This window comes from Aethalodelphis obliquidens, unplaced genomic scaffold, assembly GCF_003676395.1.
Source record: "Aethalodelphis obliquidens isolate GAN/ISIS:26980383/991018 unplaced genomic scaffold, ASM367639v1 scaffold41, whole genome shotgun sequence".
Classification (NCBI taxonomy): Eukaryota; Metazoa; Chordata; class Mammalia; order Artiodactyla; family Delphinidae; genus Aethalodelphis; species Aethalodelphis obliquidens.
In genome coordinates, this window is record NW_020837985.1 from 5952243 (window position 1) to 5977678 (window position 25436).

The window sequence follows — 25436 nt, forward strand, 5'->3', positions numbered from 1 at the left end:
AGTATTTTGTTGAGGATTTTTGCATCTATGTTCATCGTGGTGATATTGGCCTGTAGTTTTCTTTCTTTGTGACATCCTTGTCTGGTTTTGGTATCGGGGTGATGGTGGCCTCATAGAATGAGTTTGGGAGTGTTCCTCCCTCTGCTACATTTTGGAAGAGTTTGAGAAGGATAGCTGTTAGCTCATCTCTAAATGTTTGGTAGAATTCGCCTGTGAAGCCATCTGGTCCTGGGCTTCTGTTTGTTGGAAGATTTTTAATCACAGTCTCAATTTCAGTGGTTGTGATTGGTCTGTTTATATTTTCTATTTTTTCCTGGTTCAGTCTCGGAAGGTTGTGCTCTTCTAAGAATTTGTCTATTTCTTCCAGGTTGTCCATTTTATTGGCATATAGTTATTTGTAATAATCTCTCATGATCCTTTGTATTTCTGTAGTGTCAGTTGTTACTTCTCCTTTTTCATTTCTAATTCTGTTGATTTGAGTCTTCTCCCTTTTTTCTTGTTGAGTCTAGCTAATGGTTTATCAATTTTGTTTATCTTCTCAAAGAATCAGCTTTTAGTTTTATTGATCTTTGTTATCATTTCCTTCATTTCTTTTTCATTTATTTCTGATCTGATCTTTATGATTTCTTTCCTTCTGCTAACTTTGGGGGTTTTTTTTCTTCTTTTTTCTCTAACTGCTTTAGGTGTAAGGTTAGGTTGTTTATTTGAGATATTTCTTGTTTCTTGAGGAAGGATTGTATTGCTATAAACATCCCTCTTAGAACTGCTTTTGCTGCATCCCATAGGTTTTGGGTCATCGTGTTTTCATTGTCATTTGTTTCTACGTATGTTTTGATTTCCTCTTTGATTTCTTCAGTGATCTCTTGGTTATTTAGTAGCACACTGTTTAGCCTCCATGTGTTTATATTTTTTATAGTTTTTTGCCTGTAATTGATATCTAGTCTCATAGCGTTGTGGTCGGAAAAGATACTTGATACGATTTCAGTTTTCTTTTTTTTTTGTGGTACGCGGGCCTCTCACTGTTGTGGCTTCTCCCATTGCAGAGCACAGGCTCCAGACACTCAGGCTCAGTGGCCATGGCCCATGGGCCCAGGCACTCCACAGCATGTGGGATCTGCCTGGACCGGGGCACGAACCCATGTCCCCTGCATCGGCAGGCGGACTCTCAACCACTGCGCCACCAGGGAAGCCCGATTTCATTTTTCTTAAATTTACCAGGGCTTGATTTGTGACCCAAGATATGATCTATCCTTGAGAATGTTCCATGAACACTTGAGAAGAAAGTGTATTCTATTGTTTTTTGACAGAATATCCTATAAATATCAATTATGTCCCTCTTGTTTAATGTTGGTGCATTTAATGTTGTCCCAGAGGTCACTGAGACTCTCCTCATTCTTTTCATTCTTTTTCTTTATTCTTCTCTGCTGTAGTTATTTCCACTATGTTATTTTCCAGGCCACCTATCCTCTGCCTCAGTTATTCTGCTTGATTCCTTCTAGAGAGTTTTAAATTTCATTTACTGTGTTGTTCATCAATGTTTGTTTGCTCTTTAGTTCTTCTAGGTCCTTGTTAAACGTTTCTTGTATTTTCCCCATTCTATTTCCAAGATTTTGGATCACCTTTACTATCATTACTCTGAATTCTTTTTCACATAGACTGCCTATTTCCTCTTCATTTGTTTGGTCTAGTTGTTTTTTACCTTGCTCCTTCATCTGCTGTGTATTCCTCTGTCTTATCATTTTGCTTAACTTACAGTGTTTGGGCTCTCCTTTGCACAGGCTGCAGTTTCATAGTTCCCATTGTTTTTGATGTCTGCCCCCAGTGCGTAAGGTTGGTTCAGTGGGTTGTGTAGGCTTCCTGGTCGAGGGAACTGGTGCCTGTTTTCTGGTGGATGAGGCTGGATATTTTCTTTCTGGTGGGCAGGACTGCATCTGGTGGTGTGTTTTGGGGTGTCTGTGAACTTATTATGATTTTAGGCAGCCTCTCTGCTAATGGGTGGGGTTGTGTTCCTCTCTTGCTAGTTGTTTGGCATAGGGTGTCCAGTACTGGAGCTTGCTGGTTGTTGAGTGGAGTTGGGTTTTAGGGTTGAGATGGAGATCTCTGGGAGAGCTACGCTGATTGATATTATGAGGGACCGGGAGGTCTCTGGTGGACCAGTGTCCTGAACTCGGCTCTCCCACCTCAGAGGCTCAGACCTGACACCTGGCCAGAGCACCAAGACCCTGTCAGCTACATGGCTGAAACTTTACTTCCCAGGAGCTTGGGGTATTTTCTGAGAAGCCGGGAGATACCACAGAAATCTTCTTGCCCCGGCTCTCCACAAAACTGTGAATCTGAGGTCAGATACTATGATTCAATAATTCTTGTGCCTCATCTGGTGGTGCCTGGCGACACACTCCCAGTGCTGAAAGTCATGCCATCTGTGAGGCCACTTGCAGGCCTGCGTGAGACACCTGCCATTTTCCCCACATTAAATCATTTTTAATGCATCTTTCCACTCTAATTCAGTGTACCTACTGTAGTTGCCTTTTAATCTAGCAATCTCACTTGTAGGAATCTTTCCCTGAAGATACACAACCACAGATCTAGCACCACCTCGGAGCCGAGGAAGAAAACCTTGCACTCATCTTTATTCCTTCTAACAGATTTCTTTTTTGGCTTAGATTACACAGAGTCTGTCTCTGTTGCTTGCAACCCGGTGGCGGAGCCTGGAGATTGGAAACCCAGGCTCTTAAATCAGATGAACCTCTCTTCTTATCCCAATTCTGCTGTTTACTAAGTATGTGACATGGGACAAGCTGCTTAAACTTACCAAGTATGTTTTCTTACCTATGAAATGGGGATAATAAAGGTATTGAAAAAATGAGCCACTGCATGTAAATGATTTGCTTAGTAGAGTGCTTTTCTTATCAACTCCTTAATAAACATTAGCTGCTCTGGTATACCTTGTCAAATCAAAGAGAAGTATGTTCTCCCCACTTCAATCCAGGGCCAGACAGTTTGTAAAATATTAAATATAGATAGATAACAGAAAAAAATCACAAGAATGGAATTTTACAAAATTAGAACTAAGGATAAACTGAAAACAAACCAAAGCAGAAGAATATGGAGGATTTATTGGACTAGAGATTTTGCAGATTTCAGAGCATTAAGAACTCACAGAATCATATGATTCAGTGTCTTGATTTCAAGTATTTAAAAGATTCAATTCCCATTTTACAGCTGAGGTAACTGCTGACCTTTCATTCAATGAATATTTATTGAGAACCTGTTGTGAGTCTGGCATTGTGCTAGGTTCCTGGAATAAAGAGGAAAAAGATACAGCCAGGAGTGGAATCTCAGTTGCATCCAGAAACACAAGGATGCATGGATGCAACAAACATATCTGAATAGTAGTAGGAATACTGGGTGGCCAACCAGGAAATCTGATTGGTACTAATGACCTCTGCTACCTAGGGCAACATTAAGCTACAGGAACAAGTAAAATCTCTAACATTTAAGTGGTTTAGCATAAAGTTAGTTTTGTTTTGTTTTGCTTTTTCTCACAGAACTGTTCTGTACAGGTATCCTTGGTTAACAGGGAATGTTTGCCACTTGATGATTCAGTGATGTAGATTTCTTTCCCCATCTTGTGGAATCATCATCCTCAAGGGCCTCAGGAACCTCTGTGTCTAGTCAGGAAATGGAGGGAAGGGAGATTGGAAAAAGGCACAGCTGTTTCTTAACCTGAGATAGTTAAGGTGGCTGAAAAGCCTGGAAGTGACACTTCTGGCTTTCCCACTCAGTCCATTGATGTGATCACATGGTCTCATTTGGATGCAGAGACAATGAGAAATGTGCTGTCCCCTTCCAGCAACAACTCTACAGTATGAAGGGGAGCAGAACCATAGCTGAAGATCCAGCCGTCCCTGCCCCTCTGAAGACAGAACTCTCTGAGCTTCAGTTCTTTAATATTAAAATGATGGCTTTGACCTCAAGATGACATATTCTATGGTTCTAAAAGTTTATGGAAGCTAAAAGATGTTGGGTCTTTATTTGACTCATCAAATTTCTGATCCCATTTATCCATCAACTTAGACACACACACACACATACATACACAGAGTTGAAAACAGAGGGAGTATTGAATCATTATACGTTAGTAGCTTGGTAATTCTTTGTAGTGTTTATCTAGTAATACTCTACATACCTTAGTTTAATACCACACACAGCATACCTTGAAAGGTAAACATTTTACGTTTACATATATTTGTGTGTATTGGGAGATGTATAAGTCCATCTTATCTCAGGAAATTCTGGCTTTATTCATCGTGAGGAGCAAACTAGTCTGATACTGTGGCTATCATTGAAACTGTGAGCTTTGAATCTGAGATTAATTTTTTTCTCTTTCTTCTCCTGCCTCTCATTCTCCTTTTTACCCTCCTGTTTCTCCTCTTCTCTCATTTTTCATTTTCTTGAGCAGCTGAAGAGACACCTAAAATGAACTGACTCCATGAGGGTTAGTTCACACAACGTAAATCAGGAGCTAGGAATTTAAATGTGACTCTACGAGTATGCAAATTAGCCTAGGCTTCATATCACGCCAAACAACTGCCAAGAAAATTAAAGGGAAATTAAATCTTACTCCAACTTTTCCCTGCATTTGTACTTTTGTGGACTTGAACTGACCATTTTGATTGTTACCAGAGTTTCTGTGCTAAGTGGACTTGACCTCCGTATTCTGCCAATAGTTTCCAGCCATGGTTTGTATAAACATTGCATTTATCCCATGTGTTAATTCACTTCAAACTTGAACTCAAAATTGTGATGGCAAGCAGTCATTTCCTCCTTTGTCAGCTGTTTCAATCAATCATTGACTCAAAGGTTGGAAATAGAGCGGACAATACTACCTCCGAGATCCTATCTATCTATCTATTCACTAGGATTGTTTTAAATAATAATGTATTGATATCATGGCTTGGTAAAAATCTGCAAATCAATCTCCTTCTCCCTCCCATGGCCATGCCTACTAGGGACAAGTCTCTGTAGGCAATTAAGCAGTAATATGTCAGTTCTCTTTCCAGTAGTGGAGACAGAGATGCAAAAATGATGTAGGCAGTAGTTAAGGAACCTCCAAGATCACATTGCTTAGAACTTACAAAGCCAGGATTTCACACTGAGACAAAATGATGATGTGGAGGTGACCACTGACAGGCAGAGGGGCAGCAAGTTCTTGTCCCTAAAGTAGGACTCCTCTGTTGGAATCACATAACATGAACATCTCATCTTGGGAAGGCTTCTGAATCCACTTCATTCATTGCTCTTACTTAATAGATGAGGTGACTGATGTCTATCAAGGGGCATGTCACCCAGCTAGATATTAGGATTCAGGTCTCCTGGTCCCCAAGGCAGTGCACGCTCCATTATTCCAGAATCAATTCATGACACTGGAAGAGGTTCTTCCAAACTCTAGGCTTTATTTGCTAGTTCTTTGCTTTTTAAAAATAAACTATGATAGTGTGGGCTTTGGTCTAAAATGATCTCTATTCCTGGTCAAATCTTGCTTTCCTCCCTGAGACTGAATTGTCTGTTTATTCAGTTTTTACTGAGTACTTGTTGCTCTCGTATTCTGGATTTTAGCACAGAGGTAACAGAGCTGGCTCTGTTGTTTACTAGATATTTGGTCGTGGGAGAATCATGTAATTTATCTTTTTCCTTTCCTTTCTCCCACCTCTAAAATGGGGCAGCTATGAACACTTATCTGATAGGGTTGGTTGTTGTAATAATAAAATAAGTTGTATATGGAAAGGTCTTAGAAGAGTGACTAGTGAGTATAAGATAATATAATACTCTTATGTGAGGATGTTATAATCTAATGGAGGAAACTGGCATTAGAGATATTTTAAAAACTAAGTGCCAAGTGTTATGTTAGAGGGAGACCCAGGGTCCTGGGAGGCCATACAGGACACTTTACCCAGGCCGGAGGAAGTGGGGACTCCAAGAGTCCAGGAAGATGACTCATCTGAGCCAAGTCCTGGGGAGGGCATTCTGGAGAGGAAAGACCTGCAGGGGAGAAGAGCTTGGCACTTCCTGGGTGCAGGTAGCTCCATGTGCTCCTTTATAATCAGAGTGACGGGTGGGGAAAGGGGCCGGAGTTTGATGAGCCAGGAGAACCGTGGAGGTCAGATCACATGGAGCCTTGTGTGTCATGCTAAGGAGTTCAGACTTGGTCTTCAAGCCAAGATAATCCAATAGTCTGCAAAATCATTCATACCAACTGTCTTGTGATGGGAAGCATGGGGAAGAGAATCAAGCTTCACCGAATGCAGGTTAAGCCCTGTATACTTTATTTAGTTTCTCTAACTTAATCCTCATGACAGCTCTACAGAGGAAGCATGATTACAGCTGAATAAACTGAGTCTTAGAAAGATCAGCTTCCAGGAGGTTACATAATTAGTGGCAGAGCTGCGATTTGTATTATTCCATCAGACTGTGGAATTTTCTTCTGTCATGTATAATACATTAATTCCAAAAAAAATCCATATAAAAGCTGAATGAATAGGACTGAAGAAACCCAAAACTTTGCATGTGATATGGAGGAGTTTTGTTCCACGAATCCAAAAGCATCCCTAAAGTTTTTAATTATTTAAACATTATTTAAAACATTAACAATTGGTTTGAACATTAAATGAAAATAGTAGAACTCATGTCTTATACAATTGCTTGCCTCCAAAACCTACTTTTTTAGCTTACTTAAAGTGACATTCGGTAAGAAGAAGAAATTTATTTTAAAATGCAGAAGAACGACTTGCTGGTGGTGATTTCGTGAGACTGCGCAGGGAATTCAGCAGGAGACAGCGACGATGACTTTAAAAGGATTTTACAGGATTTCATGAAACGTTTGTCAGGTGAGACTTGCGTATGAGACTATTTCTCTTCTTGACAAGGGAACACAAGGCAAGCTCATCTCTGATAACTGCTCTCTGCTTCCATAAACTTCTTAGTCTTTGGAAGTCTGGAAGGGGTTTTGGTGCCAATTTTCATAATTTCCATACTTTTTAAAGATTTCTCCATGTCTTTCAATAAGCCTCATTTTTCAATACAGTCCCAGATGATCTATTTCCAGAATTTCCCATATGCTCTTTAATTTGGTACTCACTCTTCACAATTGAACATCCAGACAACCAGCTTCAGTCCCCCGGGGATTCCGATATAATCAAAGATTCCCTGCTGTCAGCACACCCAGTGGTTTTTATCTTTGTCTCAATTGTTTAGCAGCTAGTGTCAGTGCTTACGTTTTTGCACTTCCCACTCATCTTTATAAAACACCAGGGCAAATTGCAGTAAAACATTGAAATAATTGCACAAACAAGGCTGCAAAGGCCAGTGATGCTGCAGAATGTATCTGGATTCCGATTATGAGGTGGGGTGAACGATGTCCACGTGCAAAGCAAATATGTAGAAATCCAGAATTGCTGCAATGAATTTATTCAGTCAACACACTGTCTTAGGGTGACTTTCCCAGAAGCAGATTCTAACACTAGAATTTGTGTGAAAGTGACTTATTTTAGGGAGTGTTCACGTTAAAACCTGCAGGAGATTGGGGAAACGGGACAGGGAAAGGAGCGATGCCAATCAAGGGTATACACTTACATTGGACACAATAAGAAAATAAGCTAAGATGGTCCCATGGAGGGGAACTTTGCTCACTCCTGTAGGTGAGTAGTGAAGGCAGTGTAGATCATACCCCAGAGTTGTCCTGTCCGGGGATAAGGGGGCTGGAGTATTTATACGCACGACCCCACTCCCTGCTCATTGACCTGGGCTCTCCAAATTCCTAGTCTTCAGTTCTCTTCATTACAGGTAAATCCAGCTGGCTTTCAGCAGCCATGGGCGCAGTCCTCCAAAAAGAGAAGCAAGTGCTGGCCGTTGAGAGTGACAGGCCTCTGGGCAGATGTGTGCACAAAAATGGTAAAGGGATCTAAGGGATTGTGGATGAGATCCTCTGCCAGACACTCTCCCAGGATGCAATGGAGGAAAGGGCAAACATTCTCTCTATCTCCTCTCATGGAGCTTAGAGTTGGGTAGGAGGAAAATAGGCAATGACAAACCAATAGCAGATTGTTATACATGCAGTGAAAAAACTAAGCAAGGGGCTGATTTGGATAAGAAATCTACTGTACATAGATGGTCAGTAAAGGATTTTCTCTAGTGGTGACTTTTAAACTGTGGCCTAAAGGATGACAAGGAGTAAACCTTGGACAAGACAGGAGGGGAACTTTTCCATGTATAGGGCTCACATATGCAAAGTCCCTGCAGTGGGAAAGACAATGGCATGTACCATGAACTGAGGGAACAGAGAGGCTGGAGCCCAGAGCCTGAAGCGTGATGGTAGCCCAGTTATCTGTTGCCACTTAACAAACCACTCCCAAAACTAGTGGCTTAAGATATGTCTTGCCACCATAGTCATTCTGGGGGCTGGATGGGGACAGCTCTGGCAGCTGCTACTGGTTCTTGGATGGGCCATGGCTCTCATAGGCTAGTTTGAGCTTCTTCATGTGAAAGCAGTATTTGAGAGAATGAAGGAGAAGCTACAATGTCCCTTGAGGCCCTGCTTCAGAAGACACACAGTATCACTTCCACCAAATTCTACTGGTCAAACTAGTCACAGACCAGCCCAGAATCAAGAGATCAGGAAAATGACTTCACTTCTTGATGGGGGGCATTGCAAAGTATTTGTGGCCTTTTAAAAATCTACCACAGAAAGAGGCTATGACTCGAGATGTGCTGGGGCTCATATCAAGCAGGTCCTTGTGGGCCATGGTAAGGTGTGTAGATTGTGGAAATTTAAGTGTCTAGTAACTAGTATCCATACTCATCCTCGATCAAGATCTAAACTAATATGGAAATACGTTAAAGGTGTTAAGATGCCTGGACATCAAAATGTTCCTTTATCTCTTAGGATGTGGTTTGTATCTGTGGACACATGAAGCCTCTAATAGAGAACCATGGAATTAAGCAGAATTACCCATTTGGTCACTGACAAAACTCTTCAGTTATTAGATGCATGATCTTGAGCAAATTGCTTAACTTCATTATGTTATTGAGAATAAAATGAAGCAATGCTTTCTAAGTGTTTAGTCCAGTACATGACAGGGGATGAGTGTTCAGTAAAGCCTGCAGCTGTTATTAATAAAAACACGTAGCTCTGGGTCAGTGATTTACACAGAGTTCATGGAAGGTGGTAAACCCGCTGTTTCCTTCTTCCCTTATCCTCTTTTTGAAAAGACACTATTCCTACTTTTATCACAACCCTTTCTTCCCTTTTCTCCAACATTTTTGGCATTTACTCACATAGATGTTTGGAGCATAAGAATGAAAGGAACTTCAGCAGAGAAAAATTTGCAGATCTTGACAAGTAGACCCTTGGTTTATTATCCTAGTGAAGACAATAGTGAATGTTAACAAAAATAATCACTAAATCTCATTCTTTTATTCCGTTATAAAGACAAAAACCATGAAAAGTGATATTTGGCATCATCTGGTGTAACTGTTTCTAAGAAGACAGACAATGAAATATTTCCTCTCAGGAAGATTCCACTAAACACACATATGTATATATACAGACTCTCAGACCTGCACATCCAAACAACTAATTGTTTCTGTCTTTAACACTTTGTATTGCAAGCAATTCACAGATTCTATAATTTATTGGATATCACTGTTCATACAGAAATGATGGTGGTTATCTCAGACATATTTATGGACCTGGCTAATACTAAGTATTTAAAGTGTTATTGGAGATTTACAATTCTGTCATGGTAGTTTAAAAGCAGACATACATAAAAGAATGTGGTGGATGTGTTCCAATAAAACTTTATTTACAAAACCCCCCCACAAACCTTATTGGGGATTTAAATCTAGGTAAGTGACTTCCACCAAGCACCCAGAGATATGTAATTTGCCGTCCCTTTCCAGAGTGAGCTAGCCAGATATGGAACAAGTATTGCATGGTTGAATGAAAAGGAAACAGAAGAGCAGAAATAGCCTCCGTCCCTAAAGAGCAATGACCTATGAAACAGCTAAAGGGAATAAGGAAATGAAGTTTCTCAATTAAAAAGGAGAGCGAGAAAAAACGCGCACAAAAAGAGGTAGATGGGAGACCTGGGCACTGAGACACTAAGTCCATTGAGAGAAGACAAACACTCTTGGAAATCAGCTTCCCTTGGATGCTTGTTGTATTTACATCTCTTGCTTAATTTCCTCTGTTTCCTGCAAAAATAACAGTTTATTTCAGAATATCCTTTTATAGTGTCTAGGATACATTTATATTACTTTATCTGATTTTCATAGTTTTATGAGTTTGGCCTTATTTCCATCTCCAGCTTACACAGGAGGATACTGAGGCTCTGAATAGGTAAGCAACGTACCCCTGCCATGTGACTTGTAATGAGCAAAGCTAGGAATCATTCTCAGAGCATCCAATTCGAGACAGGCATGCTTCTTACTATGCCAGAGTGCCTGTGACAACAGTTCCTCCCCTCCAACCAAAGATCATATTTTCCTTGGTGGAAAACCATGTTTTATACTTTCCTCTGTATTCTCTGGAGGAACTTGCACCTTCTGCACACATGGTTGGAACTCAATATACGTTGATTAATGGAAAGTTTTATTGGGCTGGAAGCAAATGGACACTCCTTTCCTGCTTTCCTACTCCTAGCTCCAAACGCTTTTGATACTCTCATCTTAGTCGTAGAAATTCTCCTCTTAAAAAGGACGTTTACAGCAAGTGTGTGGCAGGACCACAGTTCACATCCAGGCGGGCTGATTGCAAAGCCCATGATTTTACCAGTTCGTTCCTTGTTCAGTCATTAAAACTCTCTGAACCCCAAAGTTTTTCATCTTTAACTTGGGGCTACTTTGTTTACCTCGGACAGCGGCTGTAAGGGTGAAATCCAATTATAATCTAGCCCCTTAGCAAAGTTCCAGGAACTTAACGAGCACTGGTTAAATGGTAGCTACTGTTGTCTTTGTTGTTGGCATTGTTTGTCACTAGCTTTCAACTTCTATAGAAACAATTTTGTTTGAAAATTTCACAAAACAATGAGTCTAACCACTTCCTTTCTAGGTTCTCTCTGTTTAGGACATTTCTACTTTCATCTGTCTTGTTCATGCCTACATAATCATGTCAAGTCACAGTCCTGTCAGCCAGGAGTTCACAATTTATCCTCACCTCTCATTCTCAGTTACTCTCTCACTTTTTTCCGCTGGCCAAACAGCATAGAGTTAGCTCAGCTACAGCATTTAGCATGCAAACTGTGACATTCTTGAGACTCAAAGGAGAGTCCAGATATTGGGACCATTCAGGGCAGGCCAGATCATGTGATCATCCTACCCAGAATCCTTTGCAGGACTTGAAATTCATCAATTCGTTCCTTTAGGTTTTGGTATTGATTTGTGGGGGAAGCACGTGTCCTGTCAATCCAAATGATGCCTTACAGTAAAAAAACAAACAAACAGAAAACCACAAAAAGGATTTCTAGCCATTTTCTCTGGGTAGTCTTACATCACTGGACAACTTGAGCCTTTTTACTTAAAAGTGTGTTGTCCTTTATAGCCAGGCTGGATGTTACACTACAGCCCCACTGGTTGCTCAGATACTGAGACGTTTTCATCCTGTTTGGTAAGTGGCTGCTGGCCTGAGCCTCCCAGGTGCCCACCACCACCATGCTGGCTCCACCAACCTCTTCTCCAGGACTCTCAGACCTCCCAACACCCAGCAGCGAAAGAACTGATATCTTTCCCAACCCAGTGACGAGAGTTCATTACAGCTGTTTGATGGCCATGCTAGTGAGCCTCACAAAAACTGGTTTCACAAGCAATGCCAGATTCTCGGCAGGATCAGGCTTGTTGCCCTACCAGAGCTCCTCTGTGGAGTGGGCAACACCAAGAGAGAAGTTCCATTACCCACTTCCCTGCAACCTGCCACTCAGTGGGCAGTGGCTGTCATACCCTCCTTTATCCCAGTGTGCTTGTTGTTCAAAGGAGGCCCAGATATCAGCAGAGAACATGGTCCCTGTTATAGCTTAGTCATCCTAGTAAGACAATGCTCATCCGTACCATTTTAGACAACATCCTTCAGTCCTAATTTTGTAATTAACCTACCACGGGATCATATACCAGCTCTTTAATAGCCTTTAAATTTAAGTCTCCCCAATATCGGGCTTAGCACATAGGGTTGTTATGAAAGTTATAAGACAAAATGGGTGCTAAAGTGGTTTGCAAGTGGTTATTTATCAGTGTGTATAAGATGATAACGATACTGTTGTGATTATTACTACCCAGTGTTACCCCATGACCTACAGATCTGTTTTGAGGCAGTTTTCTATACCAATGTACATCTCATAGCATCTTAGAATGTCAGAGCAGTAGAAGATGTTAGAGATCATCTAGTCCAAAGACGGAAAACTGCCAATATTTTTTAACCACCTAGAAGATATTTTTTTAAAATTCATTTATCAGCATTAAAAATCCACAGATTTTAAAAAATCTCATAATACAGGTTTCTGGCATCTTTTACAAAACGTAGCCTATGTTCCAAGTAAATTGTGCAGACTAAATATCAAACAGAGCTGAGAGGGGGATGCCTCTTTTACAAAGTACACATACATTGCAGCTTCTCAGCTTCCCACCCCCCTCCCTTCCTGGACTCCCCATTTCCTGACATCAGGGGGCTTTTTAGGGACAGGGAACTTGCCCTCTGTCTCCTTTCCCTGTACCAAGTTTGACCACTATTATAGATGAAGAAACTGAAGCCCCCCCAGTCCAGTCTTCCAATATCTGGTTTAGCACATAGGGTTGCTATGAAAGTTACAAGACAAAATGGGTACTTCCTACATCCTCATTTACTACATTGTTTCTTGTTAGTGTTCTGGGCCCCAATCTATCTTCTCAACCACATAAGAGGGACCATATCTTATATTTTAATTAAATTTATTTCCTTTTATATTTTCCATTCGTTTTATTTTGTATTAGTTTATTCTTAATCAGCCACAGAGTTTACTACAGAGTGGTTTGAAAGAAAATATTGGCAGACTTTCTGCCTCTACTTATGTCTAATCTGTCTTCTAGGAAAAGGCTTTTAACCTTTCTTGAAAACAGACTACTTCCTAGGTCTCTGCAAAAATAGTATTATTACAACTGATTCTTTTATGTTATTGCCAATGGTAATTACTAGAGTGCTTACATATTCATGACCTCAATGGATCTGCAAAGACCTGTAAGATAGGGCTGGCAGATGACAGTCCTGCCTCAAACAAGCTAATATAAATAGATCCTCAAACTCTAAAGCTTTATGTACATTTTCTCTATTTTATCCCAACTTCTAAGAGCAGGAAATAATTGAGAAACACAAAAGAGATGAGACAAAACAAGATACAGGGTTGGGCTCTGAATCAGGTCTCCTGTTATTGTCCAGACAGCTCTAGAAAGATCCTGGGGAAAAACTGATTCCACATTCTTCACTTGTCACAAGCAGAAACCGAAGCCCAAAGGAAGGGAAGTTACTGCCTCAGCTTTCTGTTACAGATGAAAAAAAACTAGTTTTAGAATAAGGAATTTCTAGAACTTGACCAAGAGTTCGTTCCTGATTCTCAAACCAGTTTCCAAAGCACACGGTGAGATTTCTAGACAAGAAAATGTGAAGAAACTAAAAAAGGAACTAAACTAGTAAATTTTCAAAAGGCTAATGCCATCGGTCTGTCTCAATGCATTTTAATGATGCATTGATTAATGCACAGTATTTTTCTCTGTTGCTGAAATTTTTTTTTTAAAGTGAATCGATAAGTGTTTGTATATTCTGACTTTCCACCTTCCTTTGTCCTTCTTTGTGCCCTAAACCTCTTACGCTCCCTCTTACTCTCTTTATCCAGGTATTTTCTCAGATCTCCTGCCCAATTTCATCTCTGCAGGGAGGCCTGGTGGAATGTAGACAGACATGCAGCCAGAGGAAGTTGAATTTAAACACCTCACTGGTCTCTTACAGGGTATGTCAAGTTGGGCAAATCATTCATCTGTGACATGCTAGTTTTTCTAGATGTACCATTATTACCTTAGTAATGTCCATCCCCTTTTTTGCTTGAGGGTCGATATGTACTCACTGACCCACTCTCCATGAACTATTTTTGAATCTTTGCCTCGTTTCGGTGTTTGTAGGATGTAATTACCTGAGCAGGTCACTTCCAAGGTCTAGGGGAAGCAGACAGAACTGAGAGAGTTCTGCAATTTACAAGCTGTGCACAAAACACTTTTTAAAAATTCCTCATTGAGCTTCCTTCATCCACTCATTCATTAAGCACTTCTAACGTGGCAGACAGAGGAGGTACAGCTGTAAACAACATAGCAGGAAGACAGACAACAACCAGACAAACTAGGAGACTCTCAGACTGTGATGAGTGGTACCCAGTTTTGATGGGGCACGTCCTCCTGATATGCTCCCGGTGGGTCTTGTACTTTTTTTCCAATTTTGCCTTGTACCCTGTAATTGTTTGTGTATTTATCAGAACCCAAGCTCCATCAGAACCCAAGCTTATGAAAAGAAGGGACCTTGTGGTTTTACTTCGAAATCCCCAGTTCCTACGTGGTGTCAGCTCAGTAAAAGCTTGCTCACATTTTGAATACCAGCCTCATCCTTGGTTTCCTCTTATTTTTTCTCTACTCTTATTCCCTTTCTTCCTGAATTCTTAATATATTTTTACAGAATGCATGCGTTTTTATAAACTACCCTAAATCTTCTGGAATGAGATGAGTTTGTATAAGTCGACAGCAAACAGATAAGTAAATACAAACATAAAATGCCTTAAGAGTGTGGAATGGGTGAGTAAATTAATAAGTATGTAAGCCTAGGTTAAATAAAGCATTTCAACTTTTGTTCAGCCAGCACTAGTTTAGGACTAACCATGGGGGACAGTAAAATAGGCAAGAGTGAAGACATGTCAGATAGACTTGAGTTTGAATACAAACTTTCCAACTTCTAAAGAGTTTTGTGACTTCAGCAAAGTAGGTTAACTTTGCTGACCCTCAGGGTTCTCATATGAAAAATTAGGTTAATGGTATTGACCTCATCAGGCTCCTGAAAGCATTAGATAGTATTACGTACAAAGAACTCTGCACACAGTTGTCAAAGCCCACCTCTTTGAGTGCTAGTTTGTACCAGTGCTTTATTTATTAAAGATTGAGGCACAGAGTGGTTGATCCATCTACCAGCTTGTTACAATCAATCTAATGTTCTTAATCACTACTCTAGACTCTTAGAACCACAGAGTAGGTACTCAATAAAAGGTAGCCACTGTAAGTATTAAGTTTATTACCTCTTATTGCATTATCTCTTTGGCAACTTTTAGCAACCCATAGAAAAAGCATTTTATAAGAGACGAGAAAGCACAGACCAACACTACTGATATAAAGGATTAGGACCTCAAACTTGGATGAACACATGCCCTTGTTTGCCAGGGACTCTCCCTGTTTGGTATAACTGTCATTGTGTAAGAGTCCCCCCCCAACTTTTTACAGAAAGATCCTGATTTATACAGTGACCCTATAAAACTGATTCACATCCAATGACAATGGTGGGCAAACAGAGGAAAGAGAAAGAAAGAGAAACACAAAGCAGTATCATTCTGTAAACGTCTTCTCACGCACACATCCTCAAAAGAGGCTCCGATTTACATGTCCTGAATCATGGCAACGGGAGGCGTGTAAGATTTGTCACCTTGGATTTTGAGGGTCTAGTTATTTATACTCTAAAACTACATCTCCACCTCTGAGAAATGATGGCGAGGTGGTATGTGAAGTATCGTGTTAATGGGAGGGCTACAAAAATCAATGGCAGGATTGGGGATGGGAGCCATTTAATCTCATTTCTGCAGCTAGACCTGCCAAAACATTTGTCTCTCTCAAGACTATGCACAGGTCTATTAGGTGGTGGGCGTGCCATAATTCTGCTGTAATTGCAATAGCATTGTAAATTATCGTTATAACACCGTGGAGTAAGTGCGCCAGAGCTTTGGTTCACGGTTCTGTGTGTTCTCTGTGTGCGACCATTTATTTTTTGGAGATGGTACAAGTTGCTGTGGACATAAATATGCCCACATCCTCGTGTCACATGATTACTGTGCTGTCTGCTTCTCTGATCAGCTTTGTGAGATCCTGCAATGAAGTAAGAGAGGGGAGCTGTGAGCTAAACTTAGCGTTACTACTAACTAGCTATGTGACCTCGTGAAAGTCATATTCCCTCCTTCACTTTCATGGTATATCAAGTAAGTGCATTGAATTGGATCACAGATTTCCAAATTTCAGCCATTTTGTTATCTCCTCATTTTGGGGGGGCCCTTTTTGCAAGTTATCTGTACTATTAATTTAAAAAAAGTATTTCCCTATGCACCATGCAAAATCACTGTAATCACAGAGTTATGCAGACAGCATGCAAGTTGGTATAGAGAGGGAAGGCTGTTTTCTCCAGTTGAGACTTTTCTGTCTCCATAAACGGAGACAGACAACACAAATGTCTTCTTTTTTATAAGAGGCACTGGAAGTCTTTCCTTTGTGTTTCCAAAACTTGTGTTCTAGCTCACTGACACTCTTGGAAGATTTGGTGCCGTGCCCCGGCAGACATACAGCTGGTGCCAAGACAGTGCCTCTGATAGCTTCTCTTCCTTATATCTACCACCGCTCACCGATACCCTCTTGCTTTGGAAGCCCCTGGGGTGACTCACAACACCATACCTCCCCAATCTCTTTCACTGTCTAACTCTTGAGACTGAAGGCAATTCTTGGGATTTGACTTCTGTACCTTTTGAAACTGAGTTTGGAGGCAATCTTGTCTTGTCCTTTTGTCCTTCAGGCAGGTCCCCACTATGCCATCTCTTCCCAATCCTCTATTCTGCTTTTCTGGTACCACAGAGGCAATTCTAGAAATTTATACTTAGGCAGATAACAAATCAGAGAATGAGAACCCCTTCTTAAAAGAACCCCTCCCAATAATTTGCACGATAATTCGGAAGTCTTTCTCCCTTCACTTCCCAAAAGCACTCTCCTGTCCTGGACTCCCCTTTATAGTGACAAGGCAGGTGTGGAGAGGGAGTGGAGGCCACTGTTTTTGGAGAAGCCAATTCTCTAACTTCTAGCTCTGCATAAACTTTTGAGAAGCTGCAGCCGTCAGTGGTTATCGTAATGAAAATAGTGACTATCTCTTTCGGCTTTAGCTCTAAGTAGTAGCTAACTTAACACAGCGCCCAGAGTGATCATTTAAAATGAAATAGAAATCAGATCTTATCACTTCTCTGCTTAATACTCTTCAACATTTTCTCCTCTCACTCAGAGAAAAAGATAAAATCCTTAAAATGATATTCAAAGCCATGTATACACTGGCCCCCGTTAAAATCTCTGGTTGTATTTCCTTCTGCTCACCTCTATCTTCGAGCAATCTGGCCATGCTGGGCTCCATACAGTCTCGAAAAAGCCAAGACATTTCTGTCTTTTAATGTTTCCCCTTCCTTCTGCCTGGGATATTTGCATGGCATTCTCCCTCACCTATAGGTCCCTGCCCAAGTGTCCAAGGGACACTGTGTCCAAGTGTTCAAGGGAAACTATGAAGCCTTCCCTGACTACCCTACCTGAGGCAGCAACCTCTCTTTCCTTTGGCATGCTCTATCTCCCTTACTGTGTTTTATTTTTCTCCATAGTTTATCTTTTGGTATATAATATGCTTTTGTTTGTCTTTTTGTTTGTTGTCCATTTCCCCTCTTCAGAATGAAAGTTGACAAGGACAGAGATTTCTATCTGCTTTCTTTATTGTTGCATACTCAGTACTAGACCAGTGCCTGACATAGAATGGCATTCAGTAATGTTTGCTGAATACATCTGAATAGGTAAATGGTTGAATTAAGCCTGTTACTTTTCCACCCTTCCTAGTATGTTTCTATCTTGTTCTCTTTTTCTGTTTTAAAAAACTTTACGTGGAATAATTCATGTAATTCAGAAATTAAAAATAAATAAAATGCTGTCTAGTATTGATAAAAAGTCTTCCCTCAAATCTTATGACTCTTACCAAAATTTCTTTATGCTAGTGTTTTACATAACATATACTAGTTATGCATATACTAGAGCATAAACATACACTAGTGTTTTACATATGAATATAAATATATATATATATGCATATATATAGATGCTCCCCTTTGCCTGACTGCTTTCTACTACTATAGATTTCTTTACTCTTTAAAAATGCTTTTCCTTCCTCCCTCCCTCTTTCTCTTTCCTTCTTTCTCTCTTCTTCTTTCTTTCTTTCTCTTTTTTTCTTCTTTCTTTATCTCTTTCTTTCCCTCACTTCTTTTTGCTTTCCTTACTTTTATCTTTTACAACTCATTATATTTTCTGTAATATCTAGTCCCTTAGTTTTCCTTCTGTTTTCTCCGTGTGTGTGTGTCAGATGGCTTTGCTTCTTTCTTCTACATCTCCCCTCAGTGAGGTCAGCTCATCTCTAACCTCTACCTGGGGTCTTATCATACCTTCTACATTTTGGCTCGAGGTCCTCTTTAATAACAGCAACTGCCTTATTAATATGTTTTGACTCATGCCATGCTTGTTCATAGCTTTCTTCCTATGCCAAATCTTCATCTCCTGGGAAATGTTGCTTCTCTTGTCCTTAGTTTTCAATAGTATCCTTGAATGATGCCTTGTTCCTGTTGTATGACTCATCTCTCAATGAAATAGGTTTTTTTCAGACCACCTATTTTCAGGTGATTCCAATGGGTGGGAGAATAGCCTCAAAATGTTCACACCCTAGAGGCTCTCTCCTGGTCCTTGGTTACCCTGATCCCTGCGAGTATCACTGACCTGTCTGATTCTTTGTCAGTGGAGCTTTCTCTGTCTCCCCAGCAAACATGCTCACTCAGTTCTCTCACCTTTTGTGAAGAAGGGTGATAGCTTTTGCAGGTTAGATCATCATCTTCGCATTTAGGAAATGTACCTTTAATGACGCTTTCTGAGATTTCAGTGTTGGACCCTCTTGTCACTCATTGTGCTTCTTTTCATCTCTCCCTCCCATGGACCTTCTGCCAATCTCAGTTTTGGGCAGTTTTTTATATGTATTTTGGACTTTGTGGATCACATGTGTCATAATGTCATATCTGCATTATATTGAAAATGCAGGTGGCAGAGTTTAAAGCATTTAAAAAAATATTTGTACTTTAGAAACATGAAGAGAAGTGAAAAAATGCTGACTATCCCATCATGTTCGTGTGGGAAATTCTTAGTCCTTGTTTTTGACTATGTTGCTTCTCATTAGAATTCTCTAGAAAGCAGATTAAGTAAACCTCCTAATTTTTTATGCTCTGAGCTTTCTGAATTAAAGTATTTGAGGGCATTCTGAGAGTGAGGATAGATGTTTGCTGAGTCAATCATCTTCTCTCATCAGATTCCTGTAAAAGAGTTGCCTAGGGATAGAAGTGTGTGGACTGTGAAAATAAAATTTACATCCAAAAGGAATTCATTTCGCTATTGGGAGAAGTACTGGAGTTCACTAATACTCTTGCTTTAGAGAAGGTAATGTTTATTTATGGTCACATAATATAACATCACAGCTGGAAAGAACCGCAGATGCCTCTTGCCTAAACATCACTTGAAACACTTGAAAGATGAAGAAACTAAGTTTAGAGTCTGGAACTGACTTACCCCATGGCTTCAAGGCCAGAGTGTTGACCCAGAAGGTTATAAGCAAAAGTAAGTTGGAGGGTACAGGCAAAGTGATATTCTGGACACTATCCAGACTATGTAGACTAGTGGGCAGGATAACTGTCATAAGGTCGTCTACATAGCTATGATCCTCTTTCTTTGTCTTATCTTTGTTAAAGACAAAGATAGTAGTAATCTAACAATTCTACATAGAAGAAGCCCCAAATGAGACTCTCTCTACTATTCTTAAATATATACTCTAGTTGTTAGTCTCTTAAGTCTTCTTTTTGCATGGGGTCACCCAGAGAACGGTGGATTCATGCCTAGACTTGGAGGGTAGGTAAAGCTCCTTAGGCTTTTGTGTATTATGTGATCCAAGTCATGTCTCCAGCCCAACTAACCAAAGAACTTACAATTGGAGTCTCAGGTGAAAGCCCACCTAATTGTAATAAATATAATATTTCATTATATCATATATAAATAAATAAAATAAAGTGGCACTTGATTTTTTATTTTCTATTTTCTCTTGTGCATCTATCTCTCTCCAGGACTTCGTAAGAAGGGGTGATAAAGCCTTGGCAGGGTGTGGGTAGTCATGGGTCCTATAAATAACCTCTATAGTATCCCCAAACGCACCATAATCCCAAATAGAAATTATCAGTATATTTAAGCTATCTGTCCTGTTCTTTTACTCACTTACCAAAGCTAATTGAGAAGTAGCTATCTTATTGCCTATGTGTACAAGTACAGTTTAGCAGGGCACAAGAAGAAATTATCTTCAAGTTTAATTGCAGCCATGTCTTTAATTAAACAGAATCCTATGTTTATCATTTCCCAATATTTTTAAAGTGTTGGTTCAATCTGTGCTGCAGATACTTCTTAAGATGTGTTGTGAGTTGTCCAGGATGACTTTGGGAATGCTTCGATTATGACTACATTAACAGTGCAAGCAATTAGGCCACAGTGGGAATGTGCAAAGCAGCAGGCCTGAGGAGTTCATAATGGATCCTCTCTTTGGTGAGCAAATTGGCACCTGCTCCTCTTTGAACATCACTGGAGCAGATTACGTTTCCCTTCCTCTGTGCCTTGCTGAGACTGGGGTTTTCTGCTTTAAGAAAAAAGAATTTTTTTGATCCAACCTTTTGAAGATAAGATTGGAAAGAAAGTTCTAGGCAGAGGGAAGTACAGAGGAGTGCAAGTAAATAGAAGGTACTCTTCATGCTTATCAAATGGTTCTGTGTGGCTGAAAGTTCAGAGCAAGGACAGGAAATAAGAGAAGAGAGAAGAAGGATGGGGGAAGATAGCAGAGAGGAAGCAAAGGTTGGATTTTGAAAGGTGTAATCTGCCACTCTAGGGGCTCTGGACACTATTCTATGGACCATGAAGAAACATTAAATTATTTAATGCATGGAAAAATATGATCAAGTTTCTCTTTTAGAAACTTCACTCTGGCTGCAATTTCGAGGATAGATTTAAAGAAGGCAAGATCAGACATAGGGTTAACTTTGAAGCTATGGTGGTAGATGAAGATGACAAGGATAATGGGGGTAGCGTGGCAGACACGGAGACAGTCATTGTCATATAGTAGGTGACTTAGTTCTCTTCGCAAACCAGAGGTAGAGAATGTCATTTCCCCTGTTTTAAGGATGAGGACAAAGGTCACACAGAGGGTAAGAGACAGACTGGGGTTCCACCTCGAAGGTCTAACTCTAGAGGTTGAATGTATCCTGGAGCACAAAGCAGGGAGCGCCTGAAACAAGGCAGTCCCTGTAGATCATAGATGGCTAGATCAGGAAATTACCTATTCACTGGATTATTCTACTTCATCTATTGACTCTTTCTAACTTTATTAGCTTGAAGCGTATCATTTTTTTAAAATAAGGATGTTGTAGAAGTTAGTGAGATAATTTACTTGACTCTAAAATTTCTCTCATACATCCCTGGGAGATTTCCTATAGAGTTATAAGGGGGAAGGAAAAAATTTAATCCAGAATTTATAAAGATTTTCACATGAAAGCAGTTCCTCTTTATATCTGTGGAGACTTATGGAAAGTATTGTCCCAGAAATGCTCTGAAATCCTTCAGAGCAAATTACACTTAATGGTAGGGCTGATATTCCATGAATAAATGAAATTTGGTCTGTTTTTCATTTCCATGAAAAAAAAATTAGCTCCCCGTGCTAGATCTATTAGCTAAAAATAAGTCTCCTACATGTTAGGTTCAGAGAGAGGCACATTTTAGATTATAAAATTAGAATACCATTTAGACATTCAATTTCATAGAAAATGGATTTTTTTAACCTTTCAATAACTCTAAGTTTTTTCTTAAGATGAAAATAAGGAAAGGATTAATTTCCCAAAACATCTTAAAATGAATTAAGTAGAATTTTTCCCTCCTTCTCTCCCTCCCCCCTTTCCCTCCCTTCCTCCATCTCTTCTTCCTTCCTTCTTCCCTCTTATTTTATTTTATTTTATTTTTGGCCATTTCACACAGCTTGCAGGATCTTAGTTCCCCGACCGGGGATAGAACCCGGCCCTGGCAGTGATAACACCGAGTCCTAACCACTGGACTGCCAGGGAATTCCCATCTCCCCCTCTTTTTAATTAAGCATTAACCAAAAGCAGGGAAATCCATTGGAAGGAAAAAATGAGCTCTTCTCTCTTCTTCCTTATGCTGTAAAATCTGCACATCATTGACAGAATGTTGATTTAGAATTACATTAATTGGCATGAAAGACTTCATATAATCCTGTTTACATGACCTCCAATAATGTTGAAAGATCAAATACAAAACCTACTCTGGCAATTTTCGGAAGCCGTCATAGACTATAACAGACATGATTAAGATGAATGAACTTCCAGTTTCCACAAAATGTGAATTTACATTTTACACAAAACCCATTTCATCAGTCACCAGACCTGCTCCAAAAGGATGACTTCCGTGGGGACCAAGTGCCTGCTTTTCTTTATAGGCATCTTCAGAAGATCCTTATTCATTGTTCTTAATAAACTGCAAATACTGGTAACTTCTCCAGAAGAATTATCACCAGGTTTTTTTGTCCTTATTCAGGAGAGACACTGGTTTTCAGTGTCAGTGCCCAGATCCATCAATAACATAATTGGCAATAGCTCTTGATTTTAGCAAGGGTCGTCGTAACATTTTAACATGTAGATATTGAAAGAAGGGGCAAGATCTCTAAAGGATGGTCTAAAAAATGCATAACAAAATCTGAGAGTATTCATTCGTACTTGCCTAAAGGCATATCTTTTTTTTTCATTTTGTTAAAAAATAGTGATTCATACTACTGCTTATGTTGTTTATGTAACCTTCAACATACTGATTTTTTATATAACCTTCAATATTTTTCTTTCCTATTCTTAAAATAATAATTTTGAGGGAACATGAGAACCCTGTGTGGCCTTGGTTAAGAAGCGCCCTTCTCATCAGAGGCTGGGTTCTGGTCCACCAGGCCTGAACGGTGCTGAGAATGAACAGCCAGATATGTACACTGGAGATAGAGAAGAATGGGGATTGGTCATGTGGGTGGCAAAGGGACATTGTTTCAGACAGACTGGCCACGGACCTGAGCAAAGCTAGGGTGTGAACCGTGCAGATGTCCGGAGCAAGAGTATTCTTGGCAGAAAGAATGGAATGTGTAAGATACCTGAGGTGGGAGTGGGCATGGCTGGAATAATAGTTATTCACAACTTTAAAGGGCTACTTTGAGGCTAGCATAGGACAACATATGTGGTAATACCTAGAGCAATGTCTGGAACTTACTAATCACTTAAATGAATGTTTTTAAAAAATGAGATCTCCCCTTAACTGCTGACTTTTGATAAATTAAAATGCTATATACAGTGAGATTATACAGAGTACATTGTGCAGAGCAGAGGAATTCTTCAATGGTTCACAAACCGAAGGCTTCAGAATCTAGTGTTGTCTCTCAGCAGAGTTGGTCATCCTAGTATTGTTAAAATAAGTTCTGATTATAAGAATCTGTAGCTAGTATAGATTCTAAATAAAGCAAAATATACCATTTATAATAGCTCTCATTTAATGAGTCTTTACTATATTAGTCAGAGTAAATAACAGTAGGTGCTGTAACGAACAATCCTCTAAAACATGGATTAACACAAAAACGTTCTCTTCTCACTCACAGAATTCAACGTGGATGTTATTGGTCAGGTGGCTTTCCTTCACACGGTGATTTAAGAATCCAGCTCCTACTATTCTGAGATGCTGCCATCTTCAATGTAGTCATTGTGGAAAGACAACAGGAAGAAAGTGGTGTGTGTGTGGACTTCAGCGAACAGACCTACCACTTCTGTATACATTCTCTTGGCCAGAACTCATCATATGGTCCCACCCAGCTGCAAAGGGCTGGAAAAAGAGTTTTCCTCAATATCCAGGAGGAAGTAAACTATTTGGTGAACACATGGGCACAGATGTTATAGGCATTGTCTCATTTATTATATTTATGAGGTAGGTGATATTATTCCCATTTGTTTCCTGGGAAGAAACCTGTAAAGGGTCACAGATGTGGTGAGTGTCTCACAGAGATTCCATCTTAGGTCTGTAGGATGAGTCAATGTCCTTTATCACTTTCCAGTGTCTCTGGAAAAACATACAGAGCATGCATGGTGACAGAAGGAGGCTGGACCGACAGGAATTTGGTTACCTGGGATATCTTTCTGCTGTGCCCTTAATAGCTTGGTAGATTTGAGAAGTCACTCCCTACCTCTGCATGTCAACTTCCTCATGAGAAGCAGGACTATTTGATCATTAAATTCTCTAGCTCAAAAATTCATTTAACTTTATTGCCTTTACATTTTTTATGTCTGTCAGTTGGAGAACTACTTCTATGTCCCTTGTAATGGTCCTCATAGGAGCTCGAGGATAGTGGGGGAAAAGCTCTGCTGGAGTCATATCGGTATGGAATACTCAGCGCCTTCTTCATTCCCTTTATTTCTGTTCCCCTTGAAGAATTTCCCATTTGTTAGCAGACCCCACTGTCAAAGAGCAGCTGATTCCTGTTGGTTTAGGAATGAGTCCAGCACAGCTTATGTTCAAAAATCCTGGTCTTTTTTCCGGAGCACCCTGGGAATAGAACCTGCCAAATCTCTTTCACCCTAAACTCGGCATGAAATGCGTCTATCCAGGCTTCAGAGCAGCCCAGCTCATAAAGCAGGAGATCGCTGAGGAGAAGTGGATACTTGTGCTGCTCAGGAACTCTGCGTATCAAGAGCCCGCCCCTCCTGGCTCCGCTGGGAATGCTGAGGTTTTACAGGTTTAGAGTCAAAACTACAGCTATGGCTCACAGCCAGCTTCCTGAAAAGGGGATGAAAGTCCCCATCAGAATTTCCCCCGCTTCTCTTCACCTTTTCTTCTCTGTCTGGTTGGAGCAGAACCTGCTTTTTCTTTCTTTCCTTCCTTCTTTTTCTTTCTTTCTTCCTTCCTTCCTTCCTTTTTCTTTCTTTCTTTCTTTCCTCCTTCCCTCCTCCCTTCCTTCTTTTCTTCCTTCCTTCCTTCCTTCATTTCTTCCTTCCTTTCTTTCTTTCTTTCTTTCCTTCCTTCTTCTTTTGCTAGAAATAGGAGGCTGTTTTCTGTTCTCAGGAATGAAGAACAGTGGCAAGAAATGATGTCAGACATGATAAAATGTTACTGGGACAAGATGGTGATTTTTACAACCCTGTGACATGGGAAATCTGGGCCTGAGATGAATG